Below are 14,948 nucleotides of genomic sequence, written 5' to 3' on the forward strand. Positions count from 1 at the left end.
GGAGGAAAAAGGATGGGTGAAGTTTCGGGTCGAGACCCTTCTTCAGACTTCAGACAACTCCAGCACTTTGTGTTGTCTTTTAAATGCTGTTAGAGTACCTTCTCCGTGGATTGTCACCTTATGGTGGTGGAGAAGCTTGTGTGGACCTGAGATCCTGAGAGCGATGCTCTTGGTAGGGCCACCCATGGCGGTAAGATCAAGGGAGAGGTCTCTGACAAAGAGCGATCCAACCATGACCTTAACTGTGGAACAGGTGGAGGACGATGGCTGACCTTAGTGGAGCGTCACTACGTGGCTGGGAAGGCTGCATTCTGATGAAGGCTGCAGCAGAAAAAGGTCTCCTGTCGTCTTGGACTCCATGCCACTGGATCCTGACCCAGATCTGTCAAGGACCGTGGGGTGGCTGTCTGTGCACCAGTCTCCCCATGTTAAACAAAGTCACGTACAGGCGTCCTCCATATAGGGAATAGCACCCTGGAGACACCCATGGTCAGCCACGACTGAAGAGGGCCTGAGAAGTTCTTGCCTCAACCCCCACCTCCAGCAGCTAATTCCATAAACCCCCCACCCTCCTGAGTAAATTAAAATCCCCCTCCGGTTCCTAGTAAATCGTTGCCTCCCCCTCACCTTAAGACACAGCCAACACACACAACATTCCCCACCCTCAGGAGTCCCTTCGTGAGTCTGAAGAAGGGTCTCGACCTGAAACGTGACACATCCCTTCTCTCCAGAGATGCTGCCTACCTTGCTAAGCCACCAGTATTTTGTCTCCTTGCATAGATACTTGAGCTGTCTGAGGAAGGGTCCCGACCCATAAGGTCACCTATCCACAGATGCTGGTTTAAACCGAAGATCGGCACAAAAAGCTAGAGTAACTCAGTGGGACAGGCAGCAATTCTGGCGAGAAGGAATGGGTGACGTTTCGGATCGAGACTGCTGCCTGACCCGCAGAGTCACTCCAGCTCTTTGTGTCTTTGAGTTTATCTTTGGTGTAAACCAGCACTGGCAGTTCTTACCTACATAGAAACATATAAAATAGGTGCAGGAGTAGGCCATTCGGCCCTTCGAGCCTGCACCGCCATTCAATATGATCATGGCTGATCATCCAACTCAGTATCCTGTACCTGCCTTCTCTCCATACCCCCTGATCCCTTTAGCCACAAGGGCCACATCTAACTCCCTCTTAAATATAGCCAATGAACTGGCCTCAACTACCTTCTGTGGCAGAGAGTTCCAGAGATTCACCACTCTCTGTGTGAAAAATGTTTTACTCATCTCGGTCCTAAAAGATTTCCCCCTTATCCTTAAGCTGTGACCCCTTGTTCTGGACTTCCCCAACATCGGGAACAATCTTCCTGCATCTAGCCTGTCCAACCCCTTAAGAATGTTGTAAGTTTCTATAAGATCCCCCCACAATCTTCTAAATTCTAGCGAGTACAAGCCGAGTCTATCCAGTCTTTCTTGATATGAAAGTCCTGACATGCCAGGAATCAGTCTGGTGAACCTTCTCTGTATTTTGTCTTGCCCGCCCCTTCCCTTCCTCCCTCCTCCTCCTCCATCTCCCTCCTCTTCTCTCCCCCTGCCTCTCCTCCTCCTTCCCCTCCACCTTCCTCCTCCTCCTCCTCTCCCCGCCTCCCTGGGTGCTAACCAAGGATGAGAGAGCTCTATCGTCTGTGGTGCAAACGGATACAGTGGCGGCGGATTGCGCTTGCGCTGGGGCTGTGCGGGGACTGGCTGGCTGACTGGTTACTTCTGTGTGCCCGTGGATCGCAAACAGACAGACGGAGGGAGAGAGGGAGCGCAGAGGGAGCGCCGGGCGAGCGGACACCACGGCCGCAGGCTCAGCTGGCAGCACACTCTTTGGCAAGACGATCGAGCGAGGTAGAAACCTAATTTCCTTTTTTTTTGGGGGGGTTGTTATTTCTTTCTTACCCTTCTCCTTTGCCAAGGCCGACTGGCAATTTATTAATGATCCGTTTCCTCCTCCTCCCCCCCCCCCTCCCTCTCTGTGTGGGGGGGGGGGGGGGGGAGGAAACAGCAACAAAAGATCTGTCACAGGAAGGCAGCCGGTGCTTTTAATTCTCGGGCTGGGGTCGACTTCACAAAATCGGTGTCAGTGTGTCATCCGAGACTCTTCCCCGGTTGTCGCTGGGGAGGGTTTAAGAAGTGTTGCTCAATACAAAGGATTGAGTAAGGTGCTGTGTTGTACTCGGAGAAACCAAGTGCCACAGAATGCTTCTTTGTTCCTCCGTTTAGTACGTGGCAATGGACTGATACATTGCCTGGACCTGTCTCAGCCACCACACCGAGCGGATATTAAGGGAGGGGGGGGGGGGGGGGGGGGGGGGTGAGGAAGGAACCGGGGTATTTTGTTTCTTGTTGATCGTGGAAGCACAACAAACGCGGATTGACGTGAGATTCGCCACTGGCCCTTCGACCGCTTTTAAATCGCGTTGGTCGTCCATCGGGACCTTTAAATACAAACATCCCGCACCGGCTTTACACGATATCCTGTTCGGGAAACGAACTTGTCAACAAGATACTGGCAGAAACAAAGCGTCAGAAGAAAGGTCTCGACCCGAATCGTCGCCTACCCAGGTTCTCCAGAGACGCTGCCTGGACCTGCTGCGTTACTCCAGCACTCTGTGTGTCCCTTTTACACAGATACTTCTGAAGAAGGATACCAACCCAAAACTTCGCCTATCTACAGTATATCCTCCAGTATAACTCCAGCCTGATCCGCTGAGTTACTCCAGCACTTTGTGGTTATTTTCTTGCTCAAGATGGCAGGATCTGCAGTGTGTTTACATAAATATTTCCAGGATCACCCAGTAGCGGCGATCGATTACACTCACATACTACCTCCCTCAGGCCGCCTGCGTCGTTCAGATTCCCTTATCCTTTTCGAAGTATTCAGACGCGAGGTTGGTTTCAATGTAGCGACTGTGTTGTTTGGAGAGACGACGTTGGTTATATTGTACACCTGTTGGATAGCGGTGGGATTGCGGGGCCCGGGCCAGAGGTTGGTACAGTTAAGCTTCGGAGAAGGGGTGTCAGGAACTGGGCTAAAGTTCGCAGATAGGCACAAAAATGCTCGAGTAACTCAGCGGGACAGGCAGCGTCTCTGGATAGAAGGAATGGATGATGTTTCGGGTCGAGACCCCCTATTCAGACAGTTTGCAGTAGCTTCCTCGTAGTAGTTGCCGGCGCCCACGGTCCACTCTAATCTTTAGTTAATCGTTTTTATGAGCGTTTAAAACAAAAGATGTTTGAAGAAGGGCTCCGACCCCAATGCATATGTTGCCTTACAAAAGAAGACACAGAGTGCTGGAGTATTTCAGCGGGTCAGGCAGCATCTCTGGAGAACATGCATAGGTGACATTTCATATCGGGACCCTTGTTCCGACAGGTCCTGACTCGAAACGTCCCCAATCCCCAAACGTCCCCATGTCTCCAGCGATACTGTCTGACCCGCTGAGTTACTCCAGCACTTCGTGGGGTTTTTTTTGCTACAAGAACCCGGCATCTGCGGTTCCTTGTGTCTACTTGTAAAACATATGTTACACTGGTTTACGTTTGAAGTGAGGAATGTAAACGCGTAGGTGGCGAATGTTATTCGGATTGAAAGGCGAGGCGGTTCACGTGATTATCGATAAGATCCGTCGTGAAGAGGCGGCTTGGGCAGTCAGAAAGATAGACACAAAATGTTGGAGTAACTCAGCGAGACAGGCAGCATCTCTGGAGAGAAGGAATGGGTGTCGTTTCGAGTCGAGACCCTTCTTCAGACTGAGAGTCAGGGGAGAGGGAAACAAGATACATGCCCTGACTCTCAGTCCTTGGAAAGGTCTGGTCCCGAAACGTAGCCTATGCAGAAGTTCATGTCGAGGGAGCAGAGTTAGGTCATCAATCATCCCTCTCAACCCCATTCTCCTGCCTTCTCCCCATAACCCTTGACACTATGACTAATCAAGAACCTACTAATCTCCATCTTAAAAAATATCAATTGGCTTGGCCTCCAGGCCTTCTGTGGCAATGAATGCCACAGATTCACCATCTTTTATTCCCTTGCTCCAGAGATGCTGCCTGACCCTCTGAGTTACTCCAGCATTTTGTTTCCATCTTCGGTGCAAACCAGCATCTGCAGTTCCTACCCACACCGAGAATGACATTCAGAACGTCAGTGGCGATGGGGGAGAAGGCAGGAGAATGAGGTTGGGAGGGAAAGATAGATCAGGCATGATCATATTGAATGGCGGTGCAGGCTCGAAGGGCCGAATGGCCTACTCCTGCACCTATTTTCTATGTTTCTATGATTGATTTGCGGAGTAGCCTTGATGGGGCGAATGGCCTATTTCTGCTCCTATCACTCATTTGCACTGTACCGCTTCCGTCATTGTGTGTGATCAGTCTCTGGATAACAAAGGGACTGCGCTCCTTCCCTCCCCTGCCTCTCAGGCGACTGCTGGAACTACGGCCCTCAATGTTACACATCTGCAAGACTCCATCCCCTACTCCCAATTCCTCCGCCCACCCTGCCCCCTGTAAAGACTCCATCCACTACTCCCAATTCCTCCGCCTACGCCGCATCTGCTCCCAGGATGAGACGTTCCACACCAGGGCATCGGAAATGTCCTCGTTCTTCAGGGAACGGGGATTCCCCTCCACCACCATAGATGAGGCTCGCACCAGCGTCTCATCCATACCCCGCAACACTGCTCTCTCTCCCCATCCCCGCACTCGCAACAAGGGCAGAGTCCCCCTAGTCCTCACCTTTCCCCCCACCAGCCGGCAAATACAACAAATAATCCTCCGCCATTTCCGCCACCTCCAACGTGACCCCACCACTCGCCACATCTTCCCATCTCCCCCTATGTCTGCCTTCCGCAAAGACCGCTCCCTCCGCAACTCCCTTGTCAATTCTTCCCTCCCGCACCACCCCCTCCCTGGGCACTTTCCGTTGCAACCGCAAGAAATGCAACACCTGTCCCTTCACCTCCCCCCTCGACTCCATTCAAGGACCCAAGCAGTCGTTCGACAAAGGTTCACCTGTATCTCCTCCAACCTCATCTACTGCATCCGCTGCTCTAGATGTCAGCTGATTTACATCGGGGAGACTAAGCGGAGGTTGGGCGATCGTTTCGCCGAACACCTCCGCGCAGTCCGCAATAACCTACCTGAACTCCCGGTGGCTCAGCACTTCAACTCCCCCGCCCATTCCCAATTCGACCTCTCTGTCCTGGGTCTCCTCCATTGCCAGAGTGAGCAACACCGGAAATTGGAGGAACAGCACCTCATATTCCGCCTGGGTTGCTTGCGTCCGGATGGCATGAACGTTGAATTCTCCCAGTTTTGCTAGCCCTTGCTGTCTCCTCCCCTTCCTTAACCCTCGAGCTGTCTCCTCCCATCCCCCCGCCCTCGGGCTCCTCCTCCTCCCTTTTTCCTTCCTTCTCCCCATCAGTCTGAAGAAGTGTTTCGGCCCGAAACGTCGCCTATTTCCTTCGCTCCATAGATGCTGCTGCACCCGCTGAGTTTCTCCAGCATTTTTGTGTACCTTCGATCTTCCAGCATCTGCAGTTCCTTCTTGAACCCTCTGCAAACCCTTGTTTGCCGCGACAGAAAGGTTAGAAAGGAGGTGAGCATAACTGTGAGAGCTGGAGTAACTCAGCAGGTCAGTCAGCTTCTGTGGAGGGGAAATGGACAGGCGACGTTTCGGGTCGGGACCCTTCTTCACGATCGACTCCCAAGTGAGCTTGTACTGTTGAAACAAAGAGGAGATCTGTAGGAATGTTGGTCGTGAAATTACACTGGAAATGCAGTTGCACATAAGACATCTTGCGTCGAGACCCTTCTTCAGACACTTCTCTCCAGAGATGCTGCCTGACCCGCTGAGTTACTCCAGCATTTTGTGTCTATCTGCGGCGTAAACCAGCATCTGCAGTTCCTTCCTGTACATGAGGTGGATCAGATCCACCCGAAATTCCTCTCCGCCGCCCGACTTAAACCCTTCTCCTCGGTGCTGAAGAATTTTCAGGCAATTGCTTTGAGATATTTAGATCTCAGGATGCAATCCCAGTCCCCCGGCTGCGGATGCTGAGTGTGTTTAACAAGACATTGGTAGATTGCGTTTCGGAACCAACGGGTTGTGAGCGGGCCCCAGTGAAGCAGCAGTGACTGGTGGCTGTAGAATTGACACAAGTCTCTGGGTCACAGCACCACTTCATTCACACGGGTTGTTGCTGTGCAAAAAATTCAGCGCTGCTCACGGCTTGTTCTAGCCCGAAGGGTTACAACTGATAGACACAAAAAGCTGGAGTAATGCCCCTGTCCCACTTAGGAAACCTGAACGGAAACCTCTGGAGACTTTGTGCCCCACCCAAGGTTTCCGTGCGGTTCCCGGAGGATTTTGTCAGGCTCCCTATGTGCTTCCACTACCTGCAACCACCTGCAACCTCCAGGAACCGCACGGAAACCTTGGGTGGGGCACAAAGTCTCTAGAGGTTTCCGTTCAGGTTTCCTAAGTGGGACGGGCTAGCCTCAGCGGGTCAGGCAGCATCTCTGGAGAAAAGGAATGGGTGACGTTTTGGGTCAAGACTCTTTCAGTTTAGTTTAGAGATACAGCGTGGAAACAGGCCCTTTGGCCCACCTAGTCCACGCCGACCAGCGATCCCCGCACACTAACACTATGTTACATACACCAGGGACAATTTTACATTAACACCAAGCCAATTAACCTACAAACCTGTACCTCTTTGGAGTGTGGGAGGAAACCGAAGCTCCCGGGGAAACCGCACACAGGTCATGGGGAGAATGTACAAACTCCGTACAGCCAACCACCCGTAGTCAGGATGGAACCCAGGTCACTGGAGCTGTGAGGCGGCAACTCTACCGAGTGTCTTTCTCTTAGACAAAAGGAAATGGTGGCATTTCGGGTGGAGACGGAGAGTCAGGAGAGAGAGAGAAAAATAGTAAGATTAAACGAGAACTTACCAGTTTGAAGTTTGATCTGTATTTTATGAGGAGTTACGATGAGGGATTACGTGAAGAACCCGCTCAGTGCGCATGCGCGGCATACTTCCAAGCAGCGGTGTGGAATCACAGATAGACACAGTTATTTGAAGTAAACATAGTAAAGATAAGGAGACATCAATTTATTAGTTTGATCCATATAATGAGGGTGGGAGCGGAGGGCACGTAATCCCTCATCGTAACTCCTCATAAAAAACAGATCAAACTTCAAACTGGTAAGTTCTCGTTTAATCTTACTATTTTACTTCGGAGTCACGTGAGTGACTACGTGAAGACTTCAAAGCTCTGTGATTTCAAACCGTGTAACAGTTTTATTTCACTCACTGCCGAAGTTCTTGAGGGAGGAAGTGTTATCGTAATCAACCAATGAATCTATTTGTAGAAAAACACAATGGTATTTTTTAAACAATAACAACAAAGAATTAAGTTGCTCCCTGGGCTTAAATTAAATATTTGCGGTCCGTAATCTTTACTGCAAATAAAACAGGTTTTGCCAACGGCTTATTATAAAATTTCTGAACGGTCTTTTCCTCCCACCATCCTGCTGTAGCCAGGATGTGGTCTATAGGCATGTCCATTCTTTTAGCCGTCGACATGGATGCTGCCCTGGTGGAATAAAATTTGTACATGTTAGTGTTTATCCCAGCAGTTTTTGGCACCTGCTTGAGCCATCTCGCAATGGTTTGGCTCATCACCCGACCATAAGGTTTTTATGACTGACCCACAAGGCTCTTCATCTCCCTCGAATATTTTGGTTGTGTCTATGTAGGATAGTAGGTGGGTCATGGCACATAACCGTGGTTCTGGTGGGTAAGCCCGGAATTCCACGACTGGATTAGGTGTTCCTGGTCTGCTCTGTTTGATCAGTCGCTGGATAACGACAGATCTGATCTGGAGCTGTGAGCATGCTGTCCAGTCGCAATAGGTGTAGTGACTGGACCCTCTGTGCAGATACAAGTGCCATCAACATGAGTGTTTTGAGCATAGATTGTTCCAGGTTAAGGGGTCTGGCTGGTGGCCATCCCCTGAGGTATGTCAGGACCACACTGACATCCCATGTATGGGTGTACCTTGATCTAGGGGTTAGAGTTGTAAATACCCTTCATTAGTTTGACCACCAGCAGATGGGACCCCATTGCCTGTTGTCCTGGAGCTGGTTTTAAATAGACAGGCATGGCTCTTCTAGCCGTGTTGATGGCTCTGTAGCTGAGTCCTTCATCGTGGTGAAGGTTCGCCAGGAATTCCAGTACGTTGGTAACTGTAGCGGTTGAGTAGGTGGTCCCTGTATCCAAGCAGTACATCTCCCATTTCTTGATGCTGGACAAGTGCTGTTTTTTAGTGGATGTTCGAAGGGATGCTGACATGGTGTCGATGGTTTGTTCTGATAATCCCAGTCCCAGAAGTGGTTTGTGCAGAATCTGCAACCCAGGAGTTTGATTTTCATGGCACGGGTGGCTTGTGCCCGACACTGGGTGTAAATAACTCTGGGTCACTGGGGATACCATCGGAGTTTCAACAACCATGTCATGGAGTTTTGGGAACCATGTCTGTGTAGGCCAGTCGGGTACTATCAAAATACCTGAAGCAGAGTCCACTTGTATTGTGCGTAGTCCCCAACTGATGAGGCAGAAGGGAGGAAATGCATAGAAGAAGAATTTCCCCAATCCAGCGCGAACGCATCTACCGCTGCTGCCTCAGGGTCTGGTTCCCAAGCGACATACATAGGTATCTGGTGATTTAGCCTTGATGCAAATAAATCGATATCTGGCGTGCCATATTGCATGATAACTTTGCAAATTATTTGGGGTTTAACATCCATTGTCATTAAATTTACGTGACCTGGTGTCTGCCACTGTATTTAGCTTACCTGGCAGGTAAGTTGCTGATAGCCAAATATGTCTTTCGACACACCATTGCCAAATTGTGTTGACCAACTTGTCGCATGATACCGATTTTATGCCGCCCATATGGTTAACGTAGGCTGCCACCGTAGTATTATCTATTTGTGACCGTACATGCAAGTGATGCATATTTGTGCATATGCTTTTAAACCATAAAATTATGCCAAACATTTTTTGCCCACCACTGTAGTTATGTTATTGCTTCAGTGGGTGACTTCAATGACACGATCATAATGACCTGTATGTCGTTTTGGTGCCTGTACCTTTGCTCTTTGTAAGTTTTGACAGTGCAAAGGTCTGAATTGTGTAGCCGGAAATGCTGCTACCATATTCCCAATTACTCTGTTACTTGTCGAATAGTTGGGAGTACGTGGACCATTAATTGTTGCATGATTGTGCCAATTCAACTGTTTTGTCTCTTGGCAAAGTTACAGTCACGTAGACTGAATTAATTGTGAAGCCCAGTAGTCCATGATTGTGGATGGCTTCAACCTAGATTTATCTGGATGTAAGACAATCCCAGGGTTTCGAATAACTGTTTGGTAGCTGATACAGCTAACATAGTCAATTCCATGGTCTTGCCTATTTTCCCATTGGGTAACGCTTTAAATTGCCATAGCTGCCCCATCCAGGTAAATTTCAGGTATCTGCGATGATCCTTGTGAATGGTACTAAAATAGTAAACATCTTTAAGATCAATGCTTGCCATGAAGTATCCTTTGGAAATTAGTTGTTTGGCAGTAACAACCGTTTCCATTTTGAAATGTATATACTTAACAACCATATTTAGTGAAGTTAAGTCAATGATGATGCGACATCCACCATCTTTTTCGGTTTAGTGACGAATATTTGATCCGAATTCCAAGGGTTCATGTTTCCCATGATACCCTTTGTAATTAGTCTCACCAGTACAGCTTGTCCCTCTCATTTCTTTAACGGAGAGGGAAAATACCCTCTGGGGTAAATGTTGACCTGGTGGCAATTTTTCTAGTATGAATTGTATTTTGTATCCACTAAGCCATTGAGTATATACTGATCACTTGTGATAGACACCCGTGCTTCTTAAAACAGGTGTAATCTCCCCTGTTAGTATTAAGCCCCTATTTTGTATACGTTGGTAGGAACCAGACCCACCTACCTCCATGGTTATGGGTATTCTTCTGTTTCCTGCCGGTCCAACGAGTCTTGCACGTTGTCGGACGTGGTGGTGGTGTTGGGGGGTGGCGCATTTTCCATGGGGCCTGCTCTGGGCCTTGGCCTGAAAGGCTTACGGGTTTGGCATGCAGGCCCCGAGCTTTCACCAGTACCATGAGGTGGACCCTCCTGGTGGACGCGTTAGAGGCACTGCTAACTGGTTTACGTGTGGTGCTCATTCCAGACCCTGCCCTCTTGCGCCGATATTTTGGACACTTCGTCCAGTTTTTGTGAGGTCGGCGTTCTTTGAGGGCAGGTTTTGTAACTTCCTGAGAAGTTGCGGAGCACTGCGAACAGTAGGTCAGGTGTTTTGCCATACTACCGTGACCCTCTGGAAGAGCATGCGAAAATGATAGCCGACGTCAGGGATATCAAATTCATTTTTTGATATTTTGGCTTTTTTAAAGCGATGCTCAATGTACCCTCCAATAATGGTGGCCACTTTGAGTAAATGCAATTTAGTGGAAGCGTGATGAACTCCAACGCCTCATGACTACCTGTCTTGGAGATTTTTGAAAGAACAGGTAGTAAGCTGACCATCAGTTGAGACTGAAAAGCCATCTCGCTAGTGGTGGAGCCACATAGCGGCCACACCCAGCAGGTCATCCTGATCCTGTACCTCAAGCATACTCCCGATGTTGTTCAGCCAGTGACCCCTCTTCATGACCAGCCCAGCCCCTGGTCACCCCAAAGCTAACCACACTAAGGAGGAAGCGATGGGCAGTGCCTAGGCACTGTGGAGGGTATGCCCGAACCCCCAGCGAGACTGCCCCTCACGTAGCGTGTCTCGCAGGAGCTCCTGTTCCAGGAGCCGCTCAGGCGGCTGTCTCTCTCCCTGCGGGTGGAGACACCGGCCGGATGCCTCTTCGGATGGCTAAACATCCAGCCCGCAGCTCAGGCACTAGCGGGACTGGGCTCGGCGCGGTGATGGGGATAGCGGAGCGCCCGGTAATTGTTCCTATCGCCTTCTTCTAGAGCTTTTGTGCCTTGTAGTAGCGAGAGCGCCCCTCAAGCAGCGCGTCTCGCAGGCACCTGCTCCGAGAGCCGCTCCAGTGGCTCAGGCGGTTCTCTCTCCCCCCGTGCGGGTGGAGAGACGTCCCGTCCGAAATCGGGAAAACACCTGCCGGATGCCTCTTCGGGTGGCTATGCATCCAGCCCGCTGCTCAGGTACTAGCGGGCTGGGCTCGGCACGGTGTCGGGGAATAGCGGAACACCGGGTAAACGCTCCTACCGCCTGTTGCTGCCCCCCTCCCCGACGGAAACCGTTCCTCCTCGAACGGGGGACAGTTTTGTTCCAGAGCCTTTTTCTCTGCCTGTAAAACACAAGCAGAAAAAGGCTCCCCTGTAAAAGAAACCCGACCTCAGGGTACTCACCTGACGGTCCGTTTCATTCTGTAGCGGGAGCGCCTAATTCCCGCTGCAGCCGCTGTTGCACTGCTGGCGTAATGCCGCGCCTGCACACTGAGCGGGTTATTCACGTAGTCACTCACGTGACTCCGAAGTAAAATTAGAGATATGAAAAGGTACAGAGAACAAACGTCTGAAAGGTTTGAAAAGAACAAATCAAAGCCAGCACCGATGATCAAGGAAAGGTGGAGCCCACAATGGTCCATTGTTGGCTGTGGGGAAAGTGATAACAAGGGGTTCTGAACAGTGAAACTACACAGGACTAGTATGACGACTATGGTGGGGGAGGGATGGAATGAGAGGGAATGCAGGAGTTATTTGAAATTGGAGAAATCAAAATTCATATCGCTGGGTTGTAAAATTGCCCATGTGAACTGTAAGCTGTACCATCCGATTTATAGACAGGCCGTCACTTGACTCTGTGCTGGACTGAGAGAACAAAGATAATGCAAAAACTCCCAACATTATGAAATATAACATTTTAATAAGTCAATTGGACTGGCGCATGGACAGGGAAGGTTTAGAGGAATTGGTCCTGCCATATTCTCCCACTAACTGCATTCCCTCGGCTAGGAATGAACATAACCCCACGATGGCTGGTCACCTGACATCTTAGAGTCATCGTATTTTACAGCATGGAAACAAGCCCTTCGGCCCAACTTGCCCACACTAACCAACATGTCCCATCTACACTAGTCGCTCCTAACTGCATGTGGCCCCTGCCCCTCTATGCCTGTCCTATACATGTTTCTTAAATGTTGCAATAGTCCTTGGCTCAACTATCTCCTCTGGCAGCTTGTTCCATACACACACCACCCTTTGTGTGTAAACGTTGCCCCTCAGATTCCTATTAAATCTTTCCCCCTTCACCTTAAACCTATGTTCTCTGGTTCTCGATTCTCCTACCCTGGGCAAGAGACTGTGCACCTTCCCAATCTATTCCTCTTATGATTTTATACACCTCCATAAGATCATCCCTCATTTTCCCGCGCTTCAAGGAATAGAGTCCCAGGCTGCTCAACCTCTCCCTGTAGCTCACACCCTCTCGTCCTGACTACGTCCTCATCTTGTCATGGGTAGAAACCAGGATCTGCAGATTCTAGTTTACATATGAAGACACAAGGTAATGAGTAACTCGTTGTCAGACAGCATTTCTGGAAAACATGAATAGGCGACATTTCAGACTGAATCCCTCCTCCAGAAGTCTGAAGAAGGGACGTGTCCCGAAACATCTCCTATCCATGTTCTACAGCGATGCTGCCTGACAATTAGTTACTCCAGCACTCCGAGTCCTGTCATAGGATGTGCAGTAGTGGGGGGGGGACATAGGTAGGAAAAGGAAAGCAGTGGAGGATCAATGTGTGTGATCATTGAGAGGGGATTGTCAGTGAGTGTGGTGCCATTGAAGATAGAACAGTACTGCACTGGAACAGGCCCTTCAGCCCACAATTACATTTTGTTAAACGTGTGAAACTTGTTTGCCTCGCTAACAGTCTGTCTCGTCCTTTTCTTCTTTTGTTGTTTTGAGTCTGTTGTTAAATGTATGTTTTAGTGTATCTCTAGTTTTGGAATTTTTCCTCGACGGAGATGCGACTTTTTTGTATCGTATATCTGTCCGCACTGAGGACTTAACGTCGTGGAGCTCATGGTCCCTTGGTTAGGGATCAACTTCGGGAGCTCCAGCCGCAGAGGCTTCGACCGCCCCGATCGCGGGGGCTTCGATCACCCAGACGTGGGAGCTTCGATCGCCCCAACTGTGGATGGTTCGACTGCCCAGACCGCGGGAGAAAAGGAGGGAAGAAGATAATATGTTATTGCCTTGTGCGCTGTGGTGAATGTCTATGTTAATTTTAATGTAGTTGTGTGTCTTGTTGCTTTTTTGGCATGACTGTATGGCGAATCAAATTCCTTGTAAGTTTTTACATGCTAATACATTAATCATGATGATGATGATGAAAAGTTATTGCTCATCACTTTATGTGGAATCTGTGGAATTATTTTGCACCGAATGCTGTGGAGGCAAAGTCAGTGGATATATTTAAAGCAGAGATAGATAGATTCTTGATTAATACAGGAGTCAAAGGCAGGGGAATGGGGTTAGGAGGGAAACAGATCAACCATGATTGAATGGCGGCGTAGACTTGATGGGTCGTATGGCCTAATTCTGCTCCTATCACATGATCTCATATGCTAAAGAGTAGCCGTGTGAATTTAAGAGAGATGGGTGCAGCATATCTTACAGGAATTGGTATATGAGGACTATTTTTCTGTTTGAATACGTATAAATGCATTGATCTCATAGTGGATCATATGCAGACAGGAGAGATTAGTTTCTCTTTACATTATGTTCAGCACAGATGGCGTGGTGGCATAGCGGTAGAGCTTACTGCCTTACAGAGTCAGAGACCCAGATTTGATCCTGACTACTGGTGCTTGTCCGTGCGGAGTTTGCACGTTCACCCCGCGACCGCATGGGTTTTCTCCGAGATTCTTGGTTTCCTACCACACTCCAAAGACGTACGGGTTTGTAGGAAAATTGGCTTGGTATAAGTGTAGATCTTCCTTTGTGTGTGTGTGTAGGATAGTGTTAACGTGCGGGGATCGCTGGTGGGTGTCGAAAGGCCTGTTTCCGCGTTGTAATTCTAAACTAAAGAAATACATTGTGGGTCAAAGAGCCTGTCCCTGTGCTGTAATTTTCTATGCCCCATGTTCTATAATAGTAAGCATTTGTCCCATTGTTAAGAAAGATTTATCAGAGCTAATCAAACCTTCCAGCACTGTTAATGGCTCTTCATGTACACATCCTAATACTGTTTGGACGCATTGACAGTTTCATCTTCTATCACACTTTTAGGCAGAGTTCCAACTACCATCATCTGGGTAAAAATATTTCCCTAATTTCCCCTCTAATCCTTCTGGTAATTACCAGGTTTAGGTGATCTTAGAGACACAGCATGGAAACAAATCCTTCGGCCCACCAAAGCCACACCGACCATCAACCATTAGTTCACATTATCCCACTTTCATATCCATTTCCTACACACTCGGAGCAATTTGCCGCGGCCAATTAGCCTGTAAACCTGCGCGTCTTTGGGATGCGGGAGGAAAGCGGAGCACCCAGAGGAAACCCATAAAGTCCCAAGGAGAACATGCGAACTCCACACAGACAGCACCAGAGGCCAGGATCAAACCAGGGCCTCTGGTATTGTGAGACAGCGGTTCTTGCAGCTGCACCACTGTGCCGCTGCAGTGGTGTTTCCCAAACCATCCCAAGCCCTTCCAAATCTATTGCTAAACTCATTGTTAATTTTCTGATTTTATTTCTGTGAAAGTTGAAATGACGCCCCTTTGACCCAGCTCTTGTTCCATAATGACAGGCAGGTTACAATTGGAAAAAGGTGTTGCCTCACAGTGCCAAAG

General features: G+C 49.2%; 1 protein-coding gene across 2 annotated transcripts in view; it reads left to right on the plus strand.

Moving 5' to 3' along the window:
• The first annotated feature begins 1,689 nt into the window (after positions 1 to 1,689).
• smox (spermine oxidase) overlaps positions 1,690 to 14,948 on the plus strand; it is a 60,908-nt gene continuing 47,649 nt past the window's right edge. The window contains exon 1 of one of the 2 annotated variants that reach the window (XR_004414347.1): positions 1,690 to 1,881. The gene's annotated coding sequence lies outside the window, so the exon portion shown is untranslated. The remainder of the gene's footprint in view (positions 1,882 to 14,948) is intronic. The other variant, XM_033035394.1, reaches the window with a different exon arrangement.

This window comes from Amblyraja radiata, chromosome 1 (genome assembly GCF_010909765.2).
Source record: "Amblyraja radiata isolate CabotCenter1 chromosome 1, sAmbRad1.1.pri, whole genome shotgun sequence".
NCBI classification, from domain to species: Eukaryota; Metazoa; Chordata; class Chondrichthyes; order Rajiformes; family Rajidae; genus Amblyraja; species Amblyraja radiata.